This window comes from Lepidothrix coronata, unplaced genomic scaffold (assembly GCF_001604755.1).
Source record: "Lepidothrix coronata isolate B3197 unplaced genomic scaffold, Lepidothrix_coronata-1.0 Scaffold17, whole genome shotgun sequence".
Taxonomy (NCBI): domain Eukaryota; kingdom Metazoa; phylum Chordata; class Aves; order Passeriformes; family Pipridae; genus Lepidothrix; species Lepidothrix coronata.
Genome location: NW_016690197.1, coordinates 4,566,500 through 4,593,217, shown reverse-complemented (window position 1 = coordinate 4,593,217; position 26,718 = coordinate 4,566,500). Strand labels below are relative to the sequence as shown.

The 26,718-nt window shown below is 39.3% G+C and overlaps 1 protein-coding gene across 1 annotated transcript in view; it reads left to right on the top strand.

Moving 5' to 3' along the window:
* The window catches only part of ZMIZ1 (zinc finger MIZ-type containing 1), a 349,956-nt gene that overhangs the window by 29,966 nt on the left and 293,272 nt on the right, over positions 1–26,718 (top strand). The window contains exon 2 of the mRNA XM_017806863.1: positions 18,793–18,943. The gene's annotated coding sequence lies outside the window, so the exon portion shown is untranslated. The remainder of the gene's footprint in view (positions 1–18,792; positions 18,944–26,718) is intronic.

Below are 26,718 nucleotides of genomic sequence, written 5' to 3'. Positions count from 1 at the left end.
ATATTTTAACATGAGTAAAATTGCCTGAATAGATCTCATTTTACGTTAACTCTTTAGAAGAGCTGCTCTGAACTCGTACATGTGAGTTTCCAGGACTTAAAGTTGAAGGGTTTTTTTTGGCACTGAAAGCCAGGCTTGCCTTTTATGGGTTAAACAGTGCTGTTTGTGTATGGATAGACAATACTCATTTTAGCAAAAAGGCTCTGCATCTGGCACATAGTCTCATAGGTAGATGAAATCATGAGGAATAGCTGGTAATGTCAAGTAGAATAGATGATAAAATTATTAAATTATGTAGCATTGTCTAATCTGCTCACACAGCTTTGCCTGTTACAAGTGACAAACTAATATGCCATCAGACTTGACAGCCCTTTTAGTTTATTGTAGAAACTCAACACAAACTGTCGTTCATGTGCTCTAGAAGTGATGTGTTTCGGATAACAGGAAATACATTCCTCCGGCACCTTATAAAACCATACAGTTGGCTGAGTTTTACATGAAAGAAAGCTTCAAGTCCAGTTCATAGTAACAAATTCAGCTTAGACTGAATGTATGTGGTTGTCCTCTTGCTTTCCTTTTGTAGGAGCTTGCGGAACCATTCTTCTAAAATTAGTGGGTAGGTTAGAAGATATTCAGAAAGTCATTGTATGCAGTCTGTCCAGAGGTGTACACCCAGAGCATGTGAAGTTATGCCTCAGCATGGCATGATAATTTTGGCTAAAATCTGTCATCTAAATCTCTGGCCTGTTCCATACTTGAAGTGGATGTTTCCACGCATTTTAAGGCATGGGTGGAATTCTGAAAGGACTGGGGGTTGTTTTCCCAAATTCCCTTTTGGGAAGAAGACTTCCACCACTTGAATAAGCTGAGCTGCTTTATTTTCATTTGCTTGCTCTCTGGTGCATTGTCACAAGATGATCTGATATTTGAAATTTCTCTGTACTGCTCTACTCATAATAAAATTTTGCCGAAAGTGCTGATCCAGATTAGCAAGAATATGCCACATCTGTGAAGTATCAGACATGATAAAAATTAGTTTTAACACATAGGATCAGGGCCATTAAGATTCCCAACTAATTAGAGACTGAATTAGCTTTGAATTACAACCGATTTTCATATCTTTTTTGAGATGGAAAGACAAAATGGTAACAAGCAAAGAGATAAAGCTTTTAGAAGTTCACATTTCTCCAAGAAGATAAATGGCTGGATGAAGATGAAGTTGTCTTTGTCTAGTTTCTGTTTTCAAAATGCATCATATAATCATTGTTCTTGGAACTTAGCTCTGGTTTTCTCTAGGTGTTTCAGGAATGAGCAACACTGTTATGTTATCATTGTTGATGAGCAGAAGATAACACTTACTTGTCTAAATTGTTTCTCTGAGCTTACTGGCACTGCACAAATTATGCTGTTGCCCTCCAGCCACTGTGTGCTCCCATATGCTGTGTGTGTGTACATACTCTATTTTCAGAAGTCTTTCAGGAGTGCATTCAGGGTGTTTCAGTTACAGGCTTCAGAAGATATATTGAGCAAAAGTTAATGATTTATGTCTTTAATCAGGTTTATTGTGATACTAAACCAGTAAAACTTACCTAACTTACCCTAAAACTGCTTAGAATAATTTAGTTGGTTGATTTGGATTTGTTTCTTCTTCTCACAAGTTGCAGTTTTTGTGTTGGGAAGAGCAAAGTAATCCTCAATATCAGATCTTTGGGGGAGTGTGTTCTTTTCTTCAAAAACATTTTTGCATTAAATTGGTTGGGGCAATTGGTGAATGTTGATGGTATCCTCTAAGAAGACAGGACAGTGTTTTGCTTACTTTAAAAACTAAGTATGTAGAAAAAGCCAGAGTATATTTGGGTCTGGTTTGTGTGACTACTAATTCAGCCAGTTTTGAGTCAAATTTTAAGTCTGTTTGAGGTCAAGTTCAGTCAAGCACATGATAATTTTTTCCTTATTCAGAAAACTGCTTACATTGTCCATATGCTTAAATATCATCAGCTGCTGCGTTAAACTCTGAAAACCCTCAGGTGTTTTGCTGGCTGCTTTTATTGCAGCCTCTATACCTCCTAACAGGAGGTGGGTGTAGGAATATCTTTGGCGTAAGAATTTTAGGAGTAGAGCAGAAATTTGTAAGTATATCATGCTGTCTCATTTTGTGTTTGAGGGAAGCCAATGAATTTGGTCTGCAATTCTACATTCTTCATGTAGTGACTTAATGGCTGGTGAAAATACCGTAGCACTGTAGAACTCAATATTGAAGTTCTGAAGAACCCTATAAAAATCTGTCTTTCGAGATGTACCACTTGCTATAGTATTTCTCAAATATTTACCAGCTGATTTTTGGAAGAACCAAAGGTTTAAACTGTAATTGAAAGTTCTTTCAATTTTTGTTACATTTTTTAAAATATCCAGTGCATTTTATGCAGCAAATGGTTTATTTTCCTCTGATCTTTGCAAGTTCTACACATTAGTAATAAATTATTATTTATATTTTTAACTTGACACAGTTTTACCTTGGAGCTCAAGTGGTAGAAGAGAAAGGCAGCTAGAATAATAATTTCACTAGCTTAGCCAAATATAAAATTAAGGTGCAGAAAGCTAAGTGCAAACAGCTGCTGACTATGACAAGGGGTACTTAGTGTATGTTGTTTTAATGATGTTAAAGTTGGAAAATAACTTGATGAGTATCTTCAGCAAGATTAATTTATATAACTTGTTGTAACTTGCAAGAGGGCTTGAGATTTATACCTAATAAATATTGATGGTTTGTAACTGAGTTTGTTGTGCAGACAAATGCCATCTGACTATTATTGTTAAGCTTGTTTTAACCTTCAGAGGACTTTTTAGGAGAGAAACATACTGCAAAAGCTATCTGGCAGAAAGTCAAGAGCTGAAGTCTGGTGGTCTACTTACAGATGATACTTATAATGAAAAAAATTGGCAGTATGGGTTGGGGTTTTTTTTGTTTGTTTCTTTGGGTTTTTGTTAGTTTTTGTCTGTTTGTTAATTTAATATATATAATTCTTTAGCTATTGTTCTACGCCGCAAAGCATTTCAGTGAATGCTTAATTCTGCAGCTGTCCCTTCATTTCAGGGTATACCATTGTAGCAAAACATTCTTCTGGATTCTTTATCCAGAGTCATCTGAAATTGTGTATGGTCATCCTGTTTAAATAAGCTAGGCTTGTTTTGGGACCCACAGGCTACTTACAGGTGCTTAAGTGCTGTAAGATTCGTAGAAGTTTCTTGTGAGAGCTTAAAAAGTGTTTTGAAAAGTATATTCTTCAATATATTGCAGTGCTCTCTTTAATGTAGGCTAGGGACAAATGCCCATATTAAATGGAGTGCAGGGAACACACAGATGATGGAAAAGGAAGTTTATTCTGGAGCACCGTTCTTTGTTCTGCAAGATGTGCTGCTACTGTTTTCTGCCCTTCTCCTTAGACCTGATTCAGTTATGGGTTTTTGAGGATCTGCTCTCAGGAAAGCCTGAAAAGCAGTGGAAGTTACTTGAGTCATTGGGTTATGTGCATCAAATGCACATTGAAGAGATTATTGCATTCTGTGTGGGAGAGTATAAAATGTGGCACTGGATTCTGACAGAGCCATTAATATGTATAATGCCATGAACACTGCACAGGTGAGTGCAATGGGAAGGGAAGCAATGTAAGCAGGACAATAAGGGATGTGCTTGGTTCTGTCACTGACTTCTGGTGCGGCTTGCAAGTTGTCATGATTTGGTCTCTGCTTCTCTCCTGTGCCTCTCTTTCAAAAGGTTGAAATCTCTTCAAGAAAGATGCAGCTGATACGTTATGGAACTTGATAGGTTACGGAATACTGTGAATTAAGGCCTTTATAAAATGATGATGTAACCTGCTTTCATCAATGGTAACTCACCTGTGATCATGATGAAACTTTTCAGCAAATGTTTTCTGATTTGACCATTAGATGAAAGTGTAAGTGTCTGTGTATTCAACAACGTCACCAGAGTTTTCTTAGATGGAAAATAAAGCTCATTTGCATCACCAAGTATTAAACTGTGTTTTTAGTAAAAGTTTTTCTCAGGAACATGAAGTTTTTATCATTTGAAAAGCAAAATGCTATAGATTAACAGTGAGGAGATACTACAATAGGGAAAGCATTATAAAGGTTTCGAGTACTATTTACAAAATTATAAATTAAGAAAGTAGTGTCTTGAGGTTACTAGTCCAGTTACCTTCTAACTTACTTTCCTCACCTTTTTGGATGTGTAGCAATGGAGAAGCTGAGCTTTGTTTTTAGCATTCTTGCAGTAAGGTGCTAATAAGAGTTGAGCTTGGCTTTTCTTAGTCATACGTGAGGCTTTTAGATTGGAAACATCTTAGAGTAAACAACTCATCTACTTGTCAATATTTTTTTTTCTTTTAATGAAAGGGAAGGATCTAGTAGTTGTAAGAAAGAATCCAGTTCCTTAAATCTTCTCTGTCTTCTCTATTTTAACTGACCTAATGTTTGCAGAACCTGGTTAGGAACTCTTCATTACTATAATTACATGCAATAACAAAACTGAAGTCCTTTGGAGAAACCCAAGGTAATTTCCAGTGGTGTTTGTGGATGAATTAATTATTTTAATACATTTGGAGTAACGCCTTTTAGCTCTTCCCCTTCCCCCACCCTCCCCTTCGGCATTACTGTAAACAAAAACTTTCCTTGCAAAAGACTTAATTGGTTGTAATTTGTTGGATAGATAGAAGCTGTCAGGAAATGGACAACAGAACTCTGTTGGATACATGTTTTGTGTGGTTTTGATTTATTTAGGCATTTTGGGCTTTCTCCCAGAGTGTTGCTGAAGTTTCAGCTTCTGAAAATTCAATCAAGGAAATAGTCCATCTTGTGACTGACTTGAAAATAATATTAGTAATAAAAAGGGTGGAGCAAGACCACTGCTCCTAGGGGGTTGAAAGCAGTTATAGCAGTGTGATCCTTCAGAAAGATACTGTGCTTCCTCTCTGCACAGCTGGAGTCCCAGGGAGTAGAGGTAGCTTATGAGGCCTCAGGACTGATGGATTAATGAACAGCTGTTAGGGTTTGGGGTGCTGGAAGCTGGCATAAATTACTGTTATTTCTATAAGTTACTATTACATCTATTACTAGGTTATTACTTTAGTAATTTCCATTGCAAGTTCCCCTTTCACTTGTTTCTCTGTTCCAGAACAAAAACTTCAATTGCTGATAACTCTTACTTGATACAGTGATTTTTACAGGCTGACATTGGTGGTGGTAGAATGAGTGATAAGACCTTTTTTGTTGTTGTTGTTCTTTTTTTTTTTTTTAATTTCAGCCATTGGATCCAACATACTGGAGTGTGTGTACACTTGGGATCACTGTTTCATGATGTGATGACACCTGTTACATCTTACTAAATTAATACATTTCTGTGCTTTTCGTCACTGTGTGGGTTCTTTGGCCTATAGTCTTTGAACCTTGGATTTTGTGCTCAAAGTCCTTAAGAAATGGCCAAATACAAAGCTAAAACATGAAAAAATAACAGCACTCTGATACTAAAAATCCAATGATGGCCAGAGAGAGAGGATGCCAACTTCAAGTAGTGCGTCTCTTGTCAGCAATTTGAATATTTTTCGAAATAAGATCACTTAAGGTAAAAGTAAAATGTTCTGCTAGAACTGGAGGCTGAGGACCTGTGGGAGATTTAAAAAAAAAAAAAAGTTCAAGCCTAGGAATCGACAAAATTTGTCTTGACTGTGTTCATGTAGAAACAAAACTTTTTAACTTCATTAACTGTAGAATCAATGTATTGCTGTAGAGTAGATTGGCTATGTCATGTCAGTTTTTGACAAAAAATTGTCTGAGTTTGGTAGTCTACAGTTTAAATTCCTACTCAGTTATCTGCAAGTGTACTTGTTTGAACCCCCCAGGCAAAACTATGCCTGCATTTGCCAGAAGGTTCTTATGCCATCCAGACAGGTTCCTACAAGTGTTTTTTTGGCAGAGTTTTGGTTGAAGTTCAGGTATTTGCACAGTAAGCTCAAAAGGAAACTTGAGTGTATGAACCTTTTTGTACCTTCAAAAAAAAAGTTGTTGTAACCCCAATTTGACACAGATCCAGTCATTACCTGCTGTTCATTGGCTCTAATCTATGTGTAGCAGCTCGTTTCCTCTCTTCTCTTGAGGTTAAACTTGTATCAGCAGGGGAATTTGTTAACATTTGAGATTGGGCTTCCAGAGACTTGGCTGGCAGAGCTGCTGGCGTGAAAAGGCTCATGATCTGGGTCTAGAGGGCAGCTGGTTTAAATGTGGGTACAGGGATTGAAACCGCTTTGTTTGCATTCTTTTTCCATCTTCGCTGATCTAGAAGTTATTTTATTTGGTGATTTGGGAAGATAAAAGGTGATGGGAGAATAGGTTCCGTGCAGACATGGGTCAGGAAAGTGCTGAGGAGGTGCATGAATGGCTTTGAAAGGTCCAAAGTATAGATGAGCTGCTCTTGAGACAGCAGCAGTTGCACATGTGGAAGCAAGTAGTCTTCCCAGCAGTTGTAAGTGGTGAATATAGCTAAAGAGCTGGAGAGTGGATCTGCCTTCTGAGAAATGATTGGCAGGGCTGGAAGATAACTCATTACAGAATCAGCAGAAGACTGGGAAACATCCGTTTATGCCAATTCAAATTGCTCTGGTCCCTAGAGACTTGGCAGTGTGATTCACCAGTATGAAATATTCAGGTTTTAATCATAATTGCCTAGTGCAAAAACTGTAACTTGGTCATTTCTAAAATGTCGAGCTTTTGTTCTGCATAAACAAGTATGAATGTACATGGAAAGTGCATGTAAATAGAAAGTATAGCTATATATTAAACTTTTAAAAACATGAATATATCTGTAATTGTCTGCAGTCTTAAAAGGATTGTGGAAGGAATCTGTCTGCTGGGAACGATTTCTCTATGTTTTAGTGGATGAAGCATAGGCCATGGAACTGAGCATTGGGTGTATTAGCAGATTAGCATGGTTTAACACAGAGCATTTAATGTCTGGTCATATATTTTTCACAGTAACTTAAATATATCTCTGAATTGTTCTCAGAGCTTTACTTAAAATACAAAAATCCTGGTTTTGTCAGCGTGTCAAACTTTGCTGGATCTGAAGGTGAATTTCTGTGAGAGCTGGTATTTTTGTTTCAGATTTGCCCAACTGTTCTTCATTGCCAGATTTACTGCTGCAGAACAGTCCAACGCTACAGAGCAACCTTTTTCTGCAGCTATTTTCTAGGAATCCCAAACCCTAGTACTTTTACTTCTGAATCTGGCTATTCATACAGCCTGAAGTCATTATGCTTCCTGTTATCCGAGCAAGCTGTCCCCTGATAAGCACAGACAAGCCATTCTGTTCTACTGGATCATTGCATCGTCCCGTTTCTGCCCTATCGTCGAAGTGTGTGGCACTCCTGGAAACACTGTGTTCCCAGCTCTCCCCCTCCACCTAGTCAACACAGCTTGCCTGCCAATTTATTCTCTTTGAATGTGGGTTTGGTCATTCTTGCACAGCTATGCCAAGAATTACTTAGTAATTGCAATGGGATTTGGAGCGACCGTATAATGGAGGGGGAAACAGATTTGTGTACTTTCTGCTTCTTAAAGACAGATGAGCGAGGGCTCACAGGTTTATTAAAATACAGCTCGAATGCTGGGCCTTAACAGATGCTGAAGGCTCTCTGGTCTGCTTGATGATCTGAAGGTTTCTGTTTTAATACAATATCAAAGGAAATAGAAGTGCGTGAAACATGGGCTTTAACTGCAACAGAAGGGGCATTTGAAAATCTAACATTAATCCCTTTTGTATGGGTTTTTTGTTTGGGTGGGGTATTTTGTGTTTGGTTTTTGTTGATTTGTTTTGTTCTCCTAAGGACCTCAAAGGTGCTGGCTTTTTCCCTAAGTTCTTATTAAAGTTTTGACACTCCACTTTCCCTGTGTACACTGTCATAGCTGTGTAATTCATATCTCTTACGAATTCCTCCTGAAAGCTAAGAAGAATAGGAAAACGTAAAATTCCTGATTTTAGTAGTGCAGAAATTTTATGTGTAAGGATGGTCTGTGTTTTTCTCTAAAATGTATTTCTCTTACTCCTTGTCCCCTGTGCTCATTTTAAGGTCTTTTCTGCACAGTTGGAATGCAAAGTAATAAAGAGATATTAGACCCAAGTTGCATGTATGTATTTTTCTTATCTGAATAAGCTTTGTGTTTTGACATTTGGAGAGAAGCATGGGGTGTATTTTAAATCCCAGACAAAATTCATATTCCAAAATTGTAGCATCTGAGGTGTCTGTGTTGGACCATAAGGCCTCAGAGCCCAGCTTGCTGCAGCAGGAAGGATTCAAAATCTGTCTGATTTTTCTTACAAGGCTTTAGCTTGTTGCTTAGTATTGATTGCTGAAGGAGTTGGCCACTTGACTAGATGCTGAATCAAATAATCCCCTCAGTTCTTGCTTTGCAAATCCATTGTCGTGGGAGAAGCTGCTGAGAAGCTTTGCATACGTGCCACAGCGTGATGGGAAATTCTCTCAACAGTCAGACTGGTAAAAATTGCACCTTTTTTCTTCTTCTTAACATACTATTGACAAGTGATATTTGTGCATAACTTTAGGGCTATAGTTTGTAGTTACATTCAATAGTATAACAACAAAAGGCCAGAAGTGTTGGAAAATTTCCCCACATCTTTCTGTCTGAAAGCTCTGTCACTGACTCAGCTCCTGACACACAGCATAAACAGAGCACCTGTAGCTAATGCAGCTTTTAAGTTTTGTGTTCTAAACCGGTCTCCAAGACGTTGGTGACAAGCCCATCAGCTGTCCCTGTCCCACCTGACCAAGACCTTTGCAGTAGTGTGGGATGCTGTGTGGCAGGTACGTGGGGATGCTGGCTGGGGGCACAGGGAGCAGGTGATACCGTAGAAAACAGCTGGGGATTTTGTGTTCAGGTTTTAGGGAAATGCAGTGGTTCTGGTCTGTGTTAATTGGAATCCTTAGAATATAAACTGCAGCTGATATTTGTAAGACATTACTACCGACACGTGAAAGTAAGGATGGACCAAATGGGAGATGCAGGATCAGCCGTGTAAGCCTTGCTTTTGCTAACTGACTTGTACGAAGCCCAGGGAAGTCAAGTGATTCCTGATGTGGTGCAGTTTGCAGACTTGGAGCCTCTGGCTGAAAAGTCTGTTGGTTACTTTACGCATTTTGGGGTCTGACTGTTAGTTACTTAAGTTTCTCTCCTTGATGCTGAATTTCCTCTCTTGACTACTGGATTTTTGTTTGTTCACAGAAGCTCAACTGAAGCTTTCTGACTGGAATTCTAGCTCTGCATTTCACATTATTTATAGCTGCAATTGTTATGAAACTTAAAATAACCAGTTGCTAAATACTTCTCTTGCAACTTATTCCTATTTGAAAGTATTTCAAATTATTTGATTAGAGGAGGAAATAATTCACATGGGAGATAGGAGCTGTGGAAAAGCCTCTGATCTTGGAACGCAAGGAGCATATATATACTCTGTTATGAATTGTATAATATTTTATCAGGCTATACTGCAGCTATACTTTTGTTTTAGGAATATCAGAATTGTCGGTAATAAAAGTTTTATTCAGGAGATGGTTCTTGTAAAGGGTCTCTTTGGAGACAGTCGGTTTGCCCTCTGCTTTGGTTGCTGATTAAATTCCTTAGGCTGAATTTCCTGTAACGAGAATTTAGCTTTTGGATGGATTTCCAGAAGAAAAGTATCAATTAAGAGCTATTTGTGACCATCTGAGCTTCAGGACAAGGAAATGTGCTAGAGGTGGAAAATACAGCTAACTATGCATACCTGGATTATGGTTCACTGATTTATTTTTCTTTTTTCTCCTCTGAGAAACTAATATTCAGTCTCAACCATTGACCAATGATAGCACCATAATGTAGGTTATTATTACAAAATAATATTGAAGCATTAATGTAATAAATACTTGAAAACATATGGGTAGTGTACAAAATAATAATGATGTTCCTAACACTGTCTTTGAACAGGAGACACAAACACTTAATAACAGAGGAATGTCTTCCATTTTTGAGGTCTCTGAACTTGTTAAACCCTTGGGATCATTAGCAAATCTTCTGAAAATGACTGAAATTACTTTCCTAGCAGAGACAGCAAGTTGGTACCCACTGCTAATGCTCTGGTTTCTTCTTTATGCCCTTCTTTATGTGCTAGTTCAGGGAGGAGTAGAGGACCAAACACCTAAAGCAGAACCAGTTGTCTTTTGATGATTTTGCAAACCTGGAGCTAATTCATTGGGTTTAAACAGCTCTTCTGTCCTGCATGTGCAATGCATTGAAATCACGTACAGGTCTTTACTAGTAGCGATGTTGTTGCCAAATGATCTCTGCATATTGATAGTGAATTTTCTCTGTTGTGCATGTAACTTTCCCTGGGGTGGTGTGAAACTAGATCACCAAAGTGATTTATGAAATGGAAACCTGTTTGAAGGCTCATATTAGTGGCAGTTTGACAGTTGTTTGGCTTTGTTATTTTAAACGACTTTTATCATGGAATCAGTTTATAAAAATAAAGAGATGTGTATGCACAGATACTGTCATGTAAGACCCAAATATCTAATACAGAAAGGTCTTGTCTCTGAAACTAACGGAAGTCAAATAGTTAATCCTCAAGTGTGGTTCTGTGATGGTTCAGTTAAACATGCCATTCTCTTATAGAAGATGTAGCTCTCTTCTCTGATAACATGTCCCTTACAAACATGAAGGAGAATTTGAAAGGCTTTAACTATTAGTTCAGAGTTGCCTTTCATTAGACTTAGCTGCAGTTGTCATGAGACTTGTATTTGGGGATCTGAGTTTATTTTGTAGCCTTTGCTTATGTTGTCATATACAAGGCTTGCATTGGTTGGGAAGGGGAAATGCTAGGGACTTGTATGCTCCCAGCACATCTCTTAGCTAGAGATCCAGATTGTGGTGTCAAAACAAAAATTTCAGATGCTTTATTGGAAAGCTAATGTGCTTTACAGGCCAGGCAAAATTTAATACCAGTCGTAGCTGCTTGAAGTGAACATTCTTGGTGGGATGTGGGGAAGAGATGGGAACTTGAGTGGTCTAAGAAGAAAAAAAAAACCAGAAAAAAGATTAAGTGCTTTTGAAAAAAGAAAAGGTTTGGCAAGAAGGATGCATTACAAGTAATGAATACTTTTGCACACACACACACACCCCCAACCAAAGCAGACCCTTTTCCCTGTCTCGCCTCAGAGGCCGATGGCAGTGGAGAGGGGATGCCAGCCCTGGCAGAGCTGGCTGCTCAGCCTGTGGTTCATTCAGCTTCAGCAGTGGCTTCGTGCAGGCAGCTGTGGAGCTGGCCCAGGCTCCTGATGTCTATGCCCTGATTTCCATTCTCCTCATCAGGCAGTGTGGTGGTGCACTGCTTATGGCCTGAAGGACAGGCGAGCATCTTTTCTCTGAGCTTGCTGGTGGTTCCTGGACTAGTGTGAAGGCTGGTGGTGGTTGTGTGTTACATTAATAACATAGACTATTACTCTTAAAGTTCTTTATATAGGTAAGGATTAATACTACACTTAAATTGATTGTGAATTACTTAGTTTGTTTATATATCATGAAATTAATTCAGTGGTGTAATAGCATTTGTATTATTACTTCAAATAATGTGTTGCCTTCTTTGGGACCCAATTAATTTTTTATTTTTTGTAAACATGATGTGGATTTGCACTAGTGAGTGTTGGAAATAAATATTTTTGTATTTTATGACATAGTTGCCTGTAAACAGTCAGGCTAGAAAATGTTTTCCAGTGACAGCAGCTTTTCCTGGCTACTTTCATATCAACATTTGGAATTATCTAGTTGCTCGACTCAGTGCATTCTTGAATCATTTTCAGGAAAAAATACTAACCTTCATAGGACTTAGATTTTGGGAGCAAACAATGATTTTTTTTTTTTTCTGTACTTTTTTCCTAATCTTTAACATCCATTTTTTTTCTGGGTGAACGTGTGGGTTTTTTTGGTTTTTGTTTTTGTTTTTTTTTTTTAAGGAATTGAAACCATTGTTGGGAGTAAAACACGTTGGTTATGATGAGTTTTTTGTGGTAATAGTTTCCAAGTGGGCTCTGGGTGTGGGCACGTGTGTCTCGAGCAGTCCTCAACATTGTGTTTAGCTTTTGGATGTGTCTGCAACTGCGCTCCAGAACTATTATTACAGTTCATTTAAACAGACACAAGGTAGTTTAAAACAAATTAATTTGGGTTCCAGTAGCAGGGCTGCTGCAGGGCTAAGGTTTCACTGTCTGAATATTTAGCCAGAGCTGGTGTTTCTGTGTGTTTTGTGTTGATATTTTTAATGGCTATGGCTTGCCTACAGTTGCTGCTGTAGAGGTAGGTCAGGTAGGTCCTTGCATACTGCCATCATATCTGGCTTGGCCCTGTGGATTGTGTTCTCTCTTTGTTGCATTTTAAACTCGTGAATTTCAATAAAATTGCTGGGGATGAAAGTTGAGAGAGCAGCTGTGTAAGACAGGCCTTCAGTTTGTGCATAAAATGGGCAAAAAATTGGGATATTACTTCACTGTTAGCTGGCAGATTGCAGCCAGGCAAGGTGTCACCAATTGGCTTCTATCTCCAGATTCCCCATATTGACATGAGTCATTCAGACCTCATAAAAACATTTGGTCTAGTCATTACTTGCCCCACTAAAGGTCCATAATAGCTTCAAGAGACTATCCCAGTCTCTGTCATTTTTCTGAGCTGAGGCTGTCGATTTGACAGTTGATGTTTTCTGCACATTATTGGTTTCACTGGCTCACTGGCTGGTGAGCAGCTTGGGGTGAAATCTTCATCTCGCTCTAGAGCCTGGATGCTTTTCTATTCACCCCAACGCTCCTTGTTTTCCCTATATGCCACTGAATTAACATATATTTCAAATTGGGATCAAATTTGTAAACACTATCGGGCTGGCTGCAACTGCTGCCAGGTGTTGGAGGTGATGGATGATGTTGTTACTGGCCCTTACAGGAGATGAGAAGTGGATGGGCTTTGGTGCCTAAAATTGCTGCTCCCTCCTATTGCTACCTGTTTACTGCAAAAGACAGAAGCCTCCTTTCAACTGTTCTGCTTCATGTTTTAGCCTCTCTCCTGCTGCCAAGAATATTTTTACTCTGCGTCAAGAGAAAATGAATTCATGCCTTCAGGATTTGTACTCTTTGCTCTGTGCTATATGATAGCAACCCAGTGAGATGTGCAAGTGGAAACTGCATTAATGATTGATAAAAGCTGAGAGCTGTTTAAATTTTTTTCCTGTTTAATGACTATCAATAATTTAATGCATTTACTGTATGTTTTTAAGAAATAACACCCATATTACAGCTCGGGTTTAATAGGCTAAATGATTTCAAGCTTCAAAAAATACAGATTTCCGACATGAAGTGTATCCTCTTTTTAATTAAAAAAAAGAATAAGATAGAAAAGTATGAAATCAGGTTTGTAAAAGAGAGGTAGTTGTTGAGAAACAAATGTTTCTGCGTGCCTGCTTTGGGCTGTTGTCAAGTCAGCAGGTAGCCCACTGAATGGCACCCAGGGGTCCACACTGCCACCCCAGCAGGGAGCCCTGGGAAGATGCTGCTTTCCCAGACGTGGTCATGCACCTGACTTCCCTGTCCTCTATGTCCTAGATCCTGAGTCCCACTCCATCACTGTTATTTTAGCTGGTTTATCAGCATTGTGTCACCTAAGGCACTTGGGAAAGGTTGAGGAACAAACCTTTCTTTTAGAGAAAGAATTGTTTTTTTCTACATCGAGCTTAAAAGGGAGAGGTAAACGTTTGAAAAAATTATTTCCCCCTTGTTTCTTTAGAAGGGATCAAATTTTTCAAGTGATGATTATCTTTTTCATTGTGCTTGGGTGTACTGGATTTGGTCTTCAAGGCTTTGCATATAAAATATGGGGTATGTACCTTTTAGGTGATCAAGGGAAAAGGAAACCTTTTTTTCATTATTGATGGGCTCATTGCAGTTAGACTGGTAGGTAAATGTCATTCAGAAGTTGGTATGCTTTAATAAGCGTGTTACCTAAATGCATCCATATGAATGGTGCTTCTGTAAACTTAGATTTTTCACATGAACAAATATTGTTTTGGGAAGAGCTTTTTTTAGGATCCAAGGAAAGCAGGTGAGGAAGTACAGATAGGTATAACATTAAAACTGTAGAAAACAATTGTGTAAACACCTCTGCATAAAGATATAGAAATACAATACATTTAGCATTTGAATTAAAGGTGGTTTAAATTAACAAAAATTATGCTGCTTATTTAGGAAATATACTTTATGTAAGTAAAGCCTAGTCTTTTATTTAGACATCTCTTGATGGTGGATCCCATGAATTCACTAAGACCTGGAGAATTTATTTATGAGATCTGTGTCTTCGTTGACTCTTACCATGTTTTTATGCTTTGTCTGTGCTTCTGCAACAATATTTTGGTTACCTTTTCTTGACCCTTTGTAATAGATACTTGAGAAGAGCTTCCCATCTTTGTGCAGATACAGTTCTGGAAAAATAGTATATAGTCTTGAAAAATATCTCCGGTACAGGTGTTTGTGGCAGAAGGATTACCCTGTTCCATGTTTAAGACCGATAAATATACATATGCATAGATAAAAACGCTTTTAATTCATACTACATTAAATGAGAATTTGCTAATTTCTAGCTTGTTCTCTTCATGTTGCCGTAGGTAAACACCATATTGTGCTTATGTGAAATGTTACACAAAATGAAATGTTACACGAAATGAAAAGGTACATGAAATTAAACATGTAAGTTGCATTTCATACTGATTCTGTAGCTGCTAGAAAATAGATTGGAGAAAGAACCTGAGGCAGGGGCAGGTGAAGTTCCTGGCTTCAAAAGCCAAGGTTAAGAGTCCTGCCCTGATAGTTAAGAAAGGGTGCTCTGAGTAACCTGGGAGGTGCCACTGCCATTTGTGGGCAGACAGACTACAGACTAATATATTTTATTAATGTGAGAGATACTTTTGGTACTGTTCTGAGAAACATGTTAACTACAGGTTGTATAAGAAGGTATATGGGAAAAGGTATTCCTTTTTTTCCCCCCTCAGTTTCATCATGATATTTAGGGATAAGTATTTTAATACTCTTTTTCTTAGCTTGCTTGGTTGGTTTTTACAATGACAAATGGAGATTGCTACTTCCCTCTTAATGAAATAGTTGTTTTATTACCTCTCCTAGGTCAAGAGGTTGAAAAATAAACAGGGAAAAAAAAGGAAAAAATTTTTTACTATGATAAAAACTTGACCTATTTCTATTAGTGCACACTGAGTGTGCATATAATTCATCTGAAGAAAAGTAGCCATTTGTTATATGTAGATTGAAGAAACCTTGAAAACACCTTTTTGGTTTCTCTGTAAAAACCTCCTTTTAAACCCTTATGTTATGGACATGTTTTGGGGAGGGTTTTGTTACATACAGCAATGCTCTAATTCCCTGGTGTAATGGAATTAATAGACATCATAGAGCTAGAAAATCCAATAAACTAGAAAATCTTCCCAGGTTGGTTGTGTATACAGGGCCTCCCGTTGACACAGTAGTTCCCCAAAGAGCTGATGGAGGCCCCTTGTAGGGATCAGAAGAGAGAAGGTGAGCAAGTTCTTTGCCAGTTGTGTGGTGCAGACTGAAAGTGAGGGGCATTACTTTCCCAAAATTTTATTTTCTCAATGTAAAAAGTCTCTGGATCAGTTAAGACCTAGATCCTGGCAAATGTCATGTAGGATGTTTGCATTGAACTGTAGGAAGTGGACTAGATTTGGGTAATGCCTGGAAAAAACACTGTATTTTCATTGTGCAGCAGGAGGAATAAATCTGGCATCATCATTCAGAAAGAAAGGTTAATTCTCAGTCAAGATCACATTCCAGAATCCCTGGTACAGGATTCAATCTTGAGCTCGGGTACTGTCCATAATTGCTCACGTCATGCAAGATCTAATGAAAACCCAGACCTAGTTGGTGGAAATGAGGATTATTTTTATTAAGCTTGATATAGGAAAGCAGCTCTGCTAAATTCATTGCAAAGTTGACTCACACACCATCTGAGGGTGTTTGTCTCAACATATGCCTCTTCATTTATCTAATGTTAATGTCAACAATTTGTTGGGTTTTGATACAGTGTTTCCCAGTTTTCTGTTTGTTTTCTTACTGTAGTGGCTGTATACCCAAAACATTTTGACTTTTTTTTTTCCGTATGAATTACCTCTGGCCACGCCAGAAATTTAGTCAAGTCTTTTGGTATTGTAAGTAAGTAATTTCACTGGGTTTGTCCGCTTAGAATTTGGCTTTTGGGTAATGCATTATTTCACTTCAATTTTTTTTCCTTGCCTGAGAATTTGAGAACAGAGCAATCTCACCTTCTTTGGGGCAAGTTCTGTTGAGTCAAACCTACATCCCTAAGTGGTACTTAACGCAGATTTCTGTCTCCCTGAGAATGTTGTTAAAAACCTTGGGTTTTGCACTCAGCCTTCTTTTTTTCCACCTCTTGTTTTTATGTTTGTTTTAAAAATATGCTTCCTTCAAATATGTCTACTTTAAATTATTTTTCCTACTAATAAGAGGATGGAAGCATAAAATTTTTAGGCACGTGAAATGTAACCAGTATTTCAGATCTTAACAGACTTTACCTGACAATTGTGAGGGGTTTCTCTTAGCAGGGAGAAAAATACTGTCAAAAGCATCCTTTCGATTTGATAATGAAAAAGAAAAGCAAATTATGCATTTGATTTAGGGATACAAAACTGGCGTGTGGTTGAGGGGGCGATACAATTTATTTTTTTTCCCTTGCATTTTGCGACCTGATCTGTGCTGAGCTGCTCAGTAAGTATTGATTTGCACATAGCCTCAGGATGTACACATGTCAGGACCAATTCACTAAGGGTCATTTCTTCTCTTTCTCCACCATGAGGGCTGTAGCACTGTTTCCCTCTTTTTAGAAAAGTATAACGATTTTGAGTTCTCCAGGTTTTGGCTTAGGTTTCTTTGCACCAGCTAGTACAAGAGGGCTGAAAGCTGACAGAAAGCAGAAGTGCGACTGAGGGGTATAAGACATTGAGAAAGTGGAATTAAACACTGTGGGGAGGTTTTCCTATAAGGGAGGAGGTTGAGGAGGCAGGTTTTTGAGTGGTTACATTTTTGTGTCAGGATCCATTCTTTCGCATTGTCAGATTATTGCTTGGCCTATTTATGGGTGCATGTAACAAGGCAGAAGAGGTTTTGAATCACTGATCTCGTTCTTTCTCTCCTTAGTGCACATTTTCTGTGTGTCGTCTTCTGTGATCTTTATTTAGTTTTTCATTGTTTATTTACACTGCCACTGTTACTTCATGAATTCTTTAAATCATTGCCTATCTAGAGGGGAATCTGGACAGAATTACTCTTGCAGCTTTAAGTCTTGCTGACAGGAGGAGAGAAAAAGAGAGCTTTTGTCCCCTAGAGAAATGCAGGAACTGTGGCCATTTAAAATTGGACAGACGTGGTGGCTTTAAGGGAGATGCTGTGATGGGAGTGCTGCCTTTTATGTTTTTTCCTCTCTGTTGGGGCCCCTTATTTAAAATCTCTTCTGGGAGGCTAGAATCTGTATGCTGTTAGCAAATGGGTTAATTATCTTTTTGAGGGATGTAGAAGTATGTGGGGAAATGTAAGGTAGCAGAGACTTTTTTCCTTATTTTGAGAACCTGTGTTCAGATTTTCCATAGGACAGAAAAGGGTAGAGTTTTCTGTATGAATATAAGCCAACAAAATGTGATGGAGAACAGACTGGACGTGTTTCCCTTTGCTCATTCCCCACGGAAAACCTTGATTGCCATTTCCTCAAATATGTTAATGTCTTGCATGCACCCTTTAAAATAATTTTCCACTTGATTTTCCTGCCTTTCATCAGAGGCAGGTACTGGAGGTAGGGAGGGGCCCATTAAATATGGGTGTCTGTAAGTCTCTTTAAAGTTGTGTTAGGAGTAGGGCAGAGAGTTAGAGATGGTCTGAGGTGAGGAATTATGGTTTTATGGGAGTGAAGCTGGATTTCTAAATGATATCTTTAGTCACAAAAAGGGTTTTTTGGTTCCCTTTTCCTTCATTCTGATAGAAAATATTATTTTTGTCTTGCTGTTACTGAAAGATTCAATATAGCGGGATAGGTTGTTTTAAGAAAATAAGAAAATAGATTGCCTTAAGAAGAAGAGTACTTGTCATAAAAAGGAAGAGAACTTTTGATTAGTTGCAAATACCTCATAATTGCAGGTATGATCCTTTCAGAGAAGAGTGCATAAGCACTCGAATGTCAGTATATACCTGTATGTTCAGTATGCATGTTGGAATTTGCCTTTTGCCAACTATTTTGATAGTAAATGTGGCTCATTTGAATTTTTACAGAAGTGGGTGTGAGCTTGGCTGAAGTATATTTACTTTATAGAATAAGTGCTCAAGAATATTTTCAAATCGGACTTTAACTAGTGCAGGACTTTTTCCCATTCTGCCAGGAATCTAACTTTGCTTTTCTTAATAGTAGCTGACTTGACCTTCATATTCCATGTTTTGATAAGGTGATGATGGAGAAAATACAGGACACCCTAAGTTGGGATTTTGGAACTGCAGAAGGAGAGGCACAGTAGCTCTGCCAGACAAGTGTTGTAATCTGTAGCCACTTCGAAAAACATAAATGCTAATACTTATTTCCGTTTTTCTTCTTTTTTTTTCAACCCCTTAGGAAATACTGTTGTGCTGAGGAAGAAAACAACTCCCTCTTCTTTTTTTTTTTTCCTTTTTTTTTTTCTTCCCCCTCTTCCCTCCCCTCCTTTCTTCTTGCCTGAATTAGAAGCTCCAGGAATGTGCTAATTGGCGGCGGCCTCTTCAGAAAGGTAAGAGGTAATTGTTATCTGCTTTTCAAGGTGTCTTGCCTGCTCTGCTCCTTCTGGATAGGAAGGGAATGGTAGAAGAAGCTTGTCTACATGGAGTTTAGACAAATTTCTGGTTCATGTGGATTGCCTTTCTAACACGGCAATGCAAACAGAAGCTTTGTGGGCTTCCCGCTTTACTTCTAAATGTAGGATACAGTCCCTTAAGAAAAACTAGATTATGAGATACATTTTAAATGTTTGCAGAGAAAAAAAAGTAAAACTGTTGTATTGCAGACTGATTGACTAAATCTTTGCGTGAATGTCAGCTTAGATGGAAAGACAATGAGTTAGGTCTGGAGAAGACAAGTTGAAGAAATGTCTCAAAGTGCTTCTTTTATTATTACCATACATGTACATCTAGCCAGATAAATATAGATTGTTTTGCTTGTGAAGTTGTTTTGATTTGTGTTTTAAACCTGGCATCTTCTCTGGGGTCTGTCATGGTTTTGTGGCTGGTTGTACTGCTGACAGATAAGATAGGAACTAGCTGGAACCCCAACTCTAACTCTGAATGGTGTGCTTTTGTGAAGAGTTGGAAACACATGGCAATTCTTCACCTCTCCAGACTTTTTTTAGTTTTGGGGAAAAGTGCAAAATGCGGTGAGTGAGAGGAATTTAATTTTGTAGTTATCTGGTGATGTGAACCACATGTAATCCATGTCTGCCCTTCCACTTGAAGCAATTCAGTTTATGTGTCAGGGATATGTAAAGTACAAAAAATTAGTGCTGATCCACAGAGCATCCTGAGCTGCATGAGTAGACTCAAGTCTTTGTTAGACAAACTGCATAGGTATTTTAGTATCAGAACTCAATGTTTAGATTTATATTTGCTTAGGAGCTGCAGTGCTTTGAGATGTCATTTCCTATTCCATCTTTGTGATAGATATTAATGCTCCTTGTAGTGGAGGCAACATCTTCTCTCTAGACCTCAGCCGTTCTGGTTAACAGTTGATGTCTTAACTTGAACCAGTGCTGAGAAGTGGTTTGTGATAACTTCCTAGGTTCTGAATTGGAGATGCCAGATATAACTTTTTCTGCCAGATTGCTCAGTGGTGCTAACGTTTGTGAAGGGTTTGGAATGACAGTGCGATGCAATAACGTCTTAAATTGCCCCAGTGAGATTTGTCAGAGTTCATTTGTCAGACCCCTCCGACTGACTAAGTACACTAACTTATCGAGGATAAGCTCCAGACAGGTAATGTGCCTTGGGATGTTCTTTCTCATTCTGCATCTCATTCTTGATGGTGCAGAGGAAAGCTAAGTCTTTATTGAACAGCCAGTACCAGCTGTCTGGCTACCTTCTGCAGTAAAACTAATGATCTAATGGGCAAATGTTTCTTGGAGACCTTCAGCCAAAGCAGAGACAAGAAGAAACACACAGACCAGCTAAAGAGTTCTCAAGGAGTTTGCAATTTCCCCAAGGCTCCTTCTATGTAATTACCTGTCTCTCTCTTTGTCTCCTATCTTTTAATGCAGGAGGAGTGTCAGACTCAAGGCCGCTAATCTTCGTTACTATGGAAAGGCTGGTTACACTCCTCATGCTGCACTTCAAAAATGGCAATCGCTGGTCCCCAGCTGGTTCCTTGAATCTAACTTAAAAATGGATGATAGCTTTCCTCATTGGTGCCAGACTAAAGAATGCAGCTGCCTGTGCTGTTGCAGGCAGGCATTGCCTCCGCCACTGATGCTGTGGCATGCTGAGAGGAGCCTGCAGAATCTGCCTTGTGGCCTCTGAACCTGTTTTCTCCCAAACAAGAGAAGGCTCTGTAAAATTCCTTTGAAACGGGAAATTTTGGGGCACACTGAGATGTGGGAGGCTTGGCTGAGCCGCAGGTGTGAAGGAAAGCTGCTATTAAGATTCGTAGCTCCAGCCGAGTTTTTGTACCGTTTCTGAATGCCTTCAAACTCCCTGGGTTGGGGGCTGAGGGAAGCACAAGCTTTCAAAGCTATTTTGCAGGATTGTGGGCATCACTTCTTGTTATTGTCTCCCTCTCAGTACATGTCTTATGCAGTGATGTGCAGTGGAGACAAGGGCCACTGCTTAATTCACAGGGTCAGCTGAGAGGTTGTGCACAGCCCACTGCTATTTCTCTCTGGCTGGATACATCTGTTTGTCCCTCTTGCATGGCATTGGAAATGTGGAGGGGAATCCCTGCTTGCTACTCCCCTCATCCTTTTCCTGCATATGCTTCCTGAGTTATAACACATCAGACGAATTGTCCCTCTGAAACCAGGGCTTGGGAATGCCTCCAGCACAAATGCCTTCTCTCTGTATGCCCCTTTTCATCCTGGTGAGGAGAGGGAAAATGTCCCATGTTGAACAGGGTCCCTTTCCAGCTGCTGCAGTGACTTACATGCTCAGGAAGTGTATGTTGCTAAACCCCTTTTCAATACCTTTGTAAAACATGCTTTAACTGTCTGCAAATGTACGGCATTTAAGCAGCAGAGTCTGTATTATCAAATGCAATCATGCAGACTGTAGTCCTCGGGGTGAAAAGCTTTGGGAGGAGAGACTGGATGTGACAGTGAAATTTGAGAACCAAACCAAGAGGAAATTCTTGCCTGTGTGTTGGACTAGAGCAGGTTCAGGAGAGGTGGAGGGAGGGGGGAAGCATAGACCCCTTCCCAGTTTGGAAGTGTTGAAGAGGGGTCAGAAAGGAGAGGGAGAGGCAGGGCAGGGACAAGGCAACAAAAGATCAGGCTGGCAAGTGGACCACAGTTTGCTGTGTTTTGTTTTTTGCCTTTAATGCTGTGCTTTTCTCCCCTAGTTCCTCCTAGCTAAATCTGGGCAAAGATAATTTTAAATTTTTTTGTTCCTTGATAGAGCAACCATAACTCTTGTTCAGATTTTTTCAGAAGTTATGTTTTGTAACAGTGCATCTAGTATGACTATTTTGCCTTGACTTTTGAAAGCACTTTTATTTCCCTCATTATTTCCCTGTTTTCCTCTCTTATTTGTATCAACCTAAACCATCTCCAAAGGAAAGGTGACACTGCTGCTAGCTAACATTTTGGGTGGGTGATGCTGTTTGTGTTAAACAGCATGCCTATAATAACTTACCTGTCAGTGGGAAGCTTACCCTGATTGTTTGTATTTCTCTTCTCATATATAAATCAAGTTCTTAGCTCTTGAGCATTTGTAGAGCATTTCAACGTGTTTGTTTCAAGTCTCCGATTTTTTTCTCCCTTAAATCCTTTGAGATGTTTGGGGTCAGGATTTCTCATTCAGTAACTGTATTCAGTAAAATGAAGCGTCTGTCAAAGCTATATTGCACCTTATGAGAGGATGACAGGTTCTTCCAGAGTTCTCAGTTTGCAAAGCTTTAACTGTCTGCCGCTTTCAATCAGGACTTTGCAACTGCTCAAGGTCTTTAAGTACTTAATTAACTTTATGTTAACAATGAGCCTAGCCCTCTCCTGTTTTTTAGTAAAACCCTTGATTTTTTTCAGATTTTCATTTTATGAACGTTACAGGTATTAATTTTTTATTCTGATTGGAGAAGACTTAAATCTCAAATTTATTGGAGAAGGAAAAATAATTTTCATCCCAGCCAGCAGTGCATTTTTTAGGTAATTTATATGTTTAGAATCCATTTACCATGTAGATTTCAGAAAGCGAAATGCTTATTTTCTGCCTCCAAAAAGATGGTTTTAAACATCTTTCATGGTTTTAAGTGTAGAGAAAGTGGAGAGTTCAGAGCTGAAATTAACTTGCTTGTAAATCACTTCTTTTATATACAAGATGTAAAAAATATTAAGAGGCAGAGTGAAAATTTAGCATATCTAGGCACAGGAAGATACGTTAAAATGGTAGTAAGAACCATGATTTTCAATTTTCTACTCAGTTGTCTGAGTCAGTCCTTTTCTGAGGGCAGACTTTACAAGTCCACAGATATAAGTGAATGGGGTTTTGGGGAGAGGTGGTGAGAACACTGCAAGGGCTTGTCTTGGGGTGTCTGTATCTGTATGGAGGTCTAGAAGGTGCTGCCTCGTGGTGTGTGCCCCCCACCCTCTAGTGTAGCTATGCCAATGACCATTTGTTGTCCCTGGTTAAAACTCTTCAGTTCTTAGTGTTTGCAGAGCTAACTCTGGGTTGCTTGGCTTTCCTCTAGTTTCAGAAGGTATGGTCTGCCTGCCTTAGTTGTCCATAATGCAGTGGAGTTCTTGCTACTCCTCACAGTCATTGTGTTTGAGACGTGTTAGACGTACTTCTGAATATAGAACTGGGTGTACTTATTTCAGAGTAAGTCCTACATGGACTAGCATGTTCTCTTGTGCTGAGTCCTCCTGTCCTTCCCTGTCCTACCACCCTGAAGAACTGCAGTTGGGTCACTGGTTCACTCCTCCCAGGGGCTGAGGAGGCCAGATATCTGCTCACCATCACCCCTGGTGTGTAAATAATTGTGCTGAGCACTGAGGTGGCTTCCTGTGTTCTCTGGAGCTTTGCAGGGCTTCTAGGAGGAACTCTCTAGCTTGAGTGGCTTGCAGTGACTGCTGAAGAGCCCTGGGAGTACAAACAGCCAGTCTATAGGAAGAGGTTTTTGCAAGAGCCTGTGGTGGTAATCCATAATGAGAGGAGCAAAGTATAGCACATAGATATTAGCCTAGGTGGAAGGTTTTGGTATTTTGCTTTTATTTGCATTACCTGTCAGTCCCTCTGAAAGAAAACCAGAAGGCCCAAATCAGCTATAAGGTCTGTGTTGAAGGTAGCAATGCCTTATTTCCTGGCAAGTTATGACTGTCCTCTTCTGCTAGGGAATGACCCATCTCGGTGCACACTGCCCCATCCTTCAGCTACACAAAGATGCCTGTGAATTCCTTATATGTTTCAATAATTTGGCCATTCATAAAAAAAAGAACGAATCCAAACCAGCAGAATTTTTCATCCATAAACCAAGTATTTTAAAGCATGAACCTAAAATAACGAGTTGATACTTCAAAGTCACGTTTTCCAGTTTTGTCTGTCTCTTCTACTATGTTGGCATACAAATGGTTTAATGTGAAGCTGTCTGGGGTGTTGTGAGGACTGGGTGCTACTTACAGCCCAGGTGGTGGTGGTGGGGTCATTCATCCTGTCTCATCTCTTTTGGGCTTAGCCCATGGGAAGACTCCAGTTAGCCCCGGAACTACAGTAGAGAGCTGCACTAATAATTTGCCAACTGCAGGACAGAAGATACTTGATCCTAGAAGCTTTGTCATGAAAGAATTTTGTCTAGAAAATTCTGTGCAGATTTGAATGGACCAGGTAAATTTATACTGGGAAGTGCTTTTTAAAATGTGTCCTGAAACATTTTTATCTGGTGCTGATGTCCTTAAAAGCCAGATGAAGTGCGTCAGTGACTCACGGTCACTTAGTGCCCTGCTGTGTGATGTAAACCAGATCTTCCTTTGGTGCCTTCTCACATACAGCCTTGCCTGGCTGGACTGTGAATTTCAGGCTTGTGCTTATAGTCTGTGATTCATAACCTAAACAAGCTATTCTCTTGAAAGAGACCTCTTAAATTGCTTGTAGCATAAATGCAAAGTTTCCACTCACTTCCTTACTATTCTACCTATAATTAAAAGGAAATTAGACCTAAATGTTAGAATGACCCAGGAACTTTTATTTTCCCTTCTCCTCACCTTCCTGTCTTCCACTCCTCCCTCAAAATACGAATTTGTTGCAGTTTTAGGGCTCATGATTGTTCTGTCCCCTGTGGGCATTGTTGCTGAAGAGTGGATGCTTAACATTTCGAGGAAGGTAGAGGAAGAAAAAGGGAAGGTGTGTGAGTCTGGGGTTTGGTTTGGTTTCGTTTCTTTTAAGCTTCCCATACACCTTTGGGTATTTGTGACATTCATAAAATCAATTGACTCGAGAAGAAAATTAGGTATACGAAGCAAAGCACTGTTTGCCAGCAAAATGAGCAGCTATGATATATTTCAGTCTTCAGATGCTTGGCTAAATAATGGTAACATACGTTTTTTGCTACTAGAAATTGAGATTTTGGCGATCATATGCAACTGTGAAATCTGTAGGCATATACTGTAGCAGAAGCTGTCTTTATGCATATACAGCACATGGTATTTGGCTTGGGAGAAAGTTCTTTGCTCTCTAAGAAAGTCAAGTTTTTGATGGAACTGACTGCTGTTTGTGCTTCATACTTAAAATTATTTTATTCTGGAAAGACAAATGAATTGTATGTTTCAATGGTACTGTTGTTTTTCCCCTATTCCCAGCAACGCAATGTGTTTCCCTGGCTCTTTCTTCTTTCCATGCTGTTTCTTTCCAAGCTTGTGATCATAATTACAGTGAGAAGTAGATTATATCCATCTGTATATTCCAGCAGGGAAACTGAGCCTTGGATGAGTTTGGGACCTTGGGGTATTTCCTTACTCACCTCTCTCTTTAAGTGTTTGTGGTATCCTCGAAGGTGACACTGGGGGTGTCAATCTGAACAGCCTAATAAGACACTTGGTATAGGGAGAGGAGAGTAAAAGGGAAAGGATGGAAGAAGTATGCAAGTGGTGGTTCACCGGTGTCACATATTAATAGAATCCTCGAATCAAGTGCTTATTCATTTTAACTAGAGGCTAATTAATCAGAGTGAGTAGATAAAATGATAAGCTGCTTTTAATGAAGTGAAGCAGCTTTATTAGCAGTAAGCAAAATGCAAAATATTTGGTCTCTGGCACATGTGGTTTTCATGGGGACTGTGGTTTGCCACCAGCTCTGGAGCGTGCTGGCCTTCTTGCTTCACTCTGCAGGCAGTGCTCTCTGTGTGTTTCACAGAGTTTCACATTGGCACTTGGCCAATTCAGAATATAGAATCAAACCAGAAGCAGGTATAACATTTTAAAAACAGAAGAAATGTTCCTTACAGATCTTTCTCTATGCCAGATTAGCATTTGCCAACTTCCATACTTTGGATGTTGTTATTTTTCTTTGGGGATAGCAGGCTTTATGCTTTCAAGCAAGCAAGCAAACAAACAAAAACTGTGTGGCTTTACAAGAGAGTGCCGCTGTTTGAAAAGGCAGCAATAGGATACTGCCTGTTAACTGCAAACATAGCCTGAAACCAATCAATATTTATCTACCCACTTGCAATTTAGGAACAGAAATGCACCAAGGTGGTGTATATACTTAGGTGAAGGGCCGAAGCCAGTGTGTGTCATTCTGTGTTAAACTGGAGCAGGCTTGCTTACTCTTGTTCAAATGATCTGCAATGCATCTGTGCTGTAGTGGTGTTCCCCAGTGTCTCTGTAGACTGTAGAAGCCATCAGATGGAGTACGATGTCCATGGCAAGGCAGGGCTATAATAGGAAGTATATAAATGAGTCTCAGATTAAGAGAATGACGTCTGTTAAATTGGGCTAAATTAAATTAATCTAAATGCCTACATATAGGCTTGAAATGAACTTCACTTATGACTATGCATATCCTTGTTGAAATAAACTCAAATTAGCAATTTTTTTCACAGAAGTCACCTCACAGCAAACTCCTTACAAACTAGCGATTCGATACGGTTCCTGTAGTTACGTTAACTGGAGAAGTGGAGCTGGTAGATGGACGTGATTTGAGAACAGGATCCTGGCAAGTAAATTGTCTTCCCCCCACCAGCCTTTCCTTAAAAGACTTTGCTTCCCAGCGCCATTCAAGTGTAAATCCCTGTGCAACAAAGGGGAGGCTGGCAGCTCCACCGGTTCAAGAGTATAAGTGATCTCGCATGCTTCAGTTGAAAGGTTGAATCCCTGAAACG